The sequence below is a fragment of the Schistocerca gregaria genome, unplaced genomic scaffold (genome assembly GCF_023897955.1).
Source record: "Schistocerca gregaria isolate iqSchGreg1 unplaced genomic scaffold, iqSchGreg1.2 ptg000527l, whole genome shotgun sequence".
Lineage (NCBI taxonomy): Eukaryota > Metazoa > Arthropoda > Insecta > Orthoptera > Acrididae > Schistocerca > Schistocerca gregaria.
The window spans coordinates 12,501-15,000 of record NW_026061926.1 but is presented as its reverse complement, the minus strand read 5'-3'; the positions used below and the strand labels follow the sequence as shown (position 1 = coordinate 15,000).

General features: G+C 57.2%; 1 non-coding gene across 1 annotated transcript in view; it reads left to right on the top strand.

Moving 5' to 3' along the window:
- The first annotated feature begins 2,452 nt into the window (after positions 1-2,452).
- Positions 2,453-2,500, top strand: part of LOC126314078 (small subunit ribosomal RNA) — a 1,893-nt gene continuing 1,845 nt past the window's right edge. The window contains exon 1 of the ribosomal RNA XR_007555580.1: positions 2,453-2,500. This exon is cut by the window's right edge and continues 1,845 nt beyond it. This is a non-coding gene — a ribosomal RNA (small subunit ribosomal RNA).

Here is a 2,500-nt window from a genome sequence, read left to right as displayed (position 1 = left end):
AAGTTACGCTGCACCTTAACCCAAGTTACGCTGCACCTTAACCCAAGTTACGCTGCACCTTAACCCAAGTTACGCTGCACCTTAACCCAAGTTACGCTGCACCTTAACCCAAGTTACGCTGCACCTTAACCCAAGTTACGCTGCACCTTAACCCAAGTTACGCTGCACCTTAACCCAAGTTACGCTGCACCTTAACCCAAGTTACGCTGCACCTTAACCCAAGTTACGCTGCACCTTAACCCAAGTTACGCTGCACCTTAACCCAAGTTACGCTGCACCTTAACCCAAGTTACGCTGCACCTTAACCCAAGTTACGCTGCACCTTAACCCAAGTTACGCTGCACCTTAACCCAAGTTACGCTGCACCTTAACCCAAGTTACGCTGCACCTTAACCCAAGTTACGCTGCACCTTAACCCAAGTTACGCTGCACCTTAACCCAAGTTACGCTGCACCTTAACCCAAGTTACGCTGCACCTTAACCCAAGTTACGCTGCACCTTAACCTAACTTACGCTGCACCTTAACCCAACTTACGCTGCACCTTAACCTAACTTACGCTGCACCTTAACCCAACTTACGCTGCACCTTAACCTAACTTACGCTGCACCTTAACTGTCACATGTAACGTCACAGGAATGTAGCTTTGCCTAACAGCAACCCTCTGAACATAGTTCACTGCTTGGATCCTCTGGTGTCATGTGTATTTCTTGATGCCATGGTGCGTACCCTCACATAAAGGTCTTTCGAGTGTTGCGTACTTTCTACACAGTCCCGCTAACCACTGGAAGGGTGTACCGCTACAGAACGAATATCGCCCTCCCCTCCTGCCCTTCCAAGCTGGTCGGTCAGGCGTTTGTTTGTGAAATGAGCCTTGCAGCTGTTCAGTTGCATTCGGTTGTCGATGCAGTCAGTGTACGTTGTGGTACGGCCTGTGTGGACTGTCCGCTGATGTACGCGTAACCCACACTGATCATCCGTCGTTACGTACTGAGTGACATAATGTGGCACATGCTTGACCGTACACCGGCTGCGCCCTACAATGGCGAATCATAAGGGCCATATGTTGTGCACGATGCTACTTGTCTCGTCTCCCCATTACAGCGAGATTGCACTGTTGTACGCCGTACAGACATGTGGTAGGTAGGTACGGACGAAAGTATTGCATGTTGCCCCCCCCCCCCCCCTCCTCCCTCTGCCGGGAATCAGCGTGAGCCGTCTGTTGATGTAGCGACGAGGGTTTTCCTATTTAATCGTATTGCCCCACACAACATGATAGCACGGTGGACCGCGTTCCACATCTGCGACATGCTACAGAGGCCGGTTGACAGTCGACCGCGCAAGGGACATTGCACACGTGCGCGGACCATCTTCCACGTGTTCTCTCGTGTACATGCCGCAGTGTGTATGTGGGCTGATGTAGCGTGTCGTGACACATAACATGCAGGCATGCCAGAATCGTAGATTTCGCAAATGTAGATTGACGTATACGTTTGCTGCCAAAGATCCGCAAATGAACTGGAAATCAGTTGTTGAGCGGTTGTTCGCGCTGCAGGTGCATCGGTGATAGCGACGATCGGTACATCTATGAACCGGTTGTTTCGGCGGTACCCGCCATGCCCCCGAACCTGAGTTGGCCATGTGGGTATGAAGCGATACGAGGCTGTGGCTTGGCGGGACAGTCCCCGGCCGGTGAGGGGGGGCCGCCCGGCGTGCTGGCCGCGCGCTGCGTGAGCGCACGCACTACAGCCGGCTGGTGGGGGGCGCCCAGTGGCAGGAGCGCCGGCCGACGGGCCCGGCTGGCGTCCCAGCTATGCGCCGGCGCACCCTGCGCGCGGCGCCAGGCGGCCAAAGTGGGTTCTGCCGAGCCCGGTGCGAAGCGCGGTGGACATCTGCAGTGTGCTGGTCCGATTGCGGACTGTGTGCGTTGAGGATGCGCCGCCGCCCGGCACTCGGCGTCGCGACGCCGTCTGCTGCTCGGTCGCCCCCAGCGGTTCTCGCAGGTGGTTTGTATCGCAGCTCTGCGGACGTGTTGGCGCGTGCGCTGTGCTGGGAGAGTTCGCTTCTGCACCCAAGTGGGGCTTTGCCCTTCTGTGGCGCTGGCGTTGGAGCTGCCGGTCACCGTAGGTGGCGCGTGTTGTTTCCCGCCGGCAATGCCACGACAGCACGCTCCCGGGCCTCTGTCGGCAGCGGCAAGCTCAGTTGGGAGCACGGGTGTTCGCACTGAAAGCGTCTACTCGCCCATCTCCGGGCGATTGCGCCTCTCTCGAACCCGACCAAGTACTTAGGACGGCGCTGCGCGCCGCCGGGACCTGAGAGGGTTTCGAGGTGTATCGTGCAGGGGAGCTCAGCCTCCTCCTGTTTGCAGAATAATTGAGCGGACGCTTGCGTGTTCGCGCGGGCCCTCGGGACACACTCCCGGGCGGCCGGCTGCTCAGCTCTCGTTGACGCAGCTCCCTGGTTGATCCTGCCAGTAGTCATATGCTTGTCTCAAAGATTAAG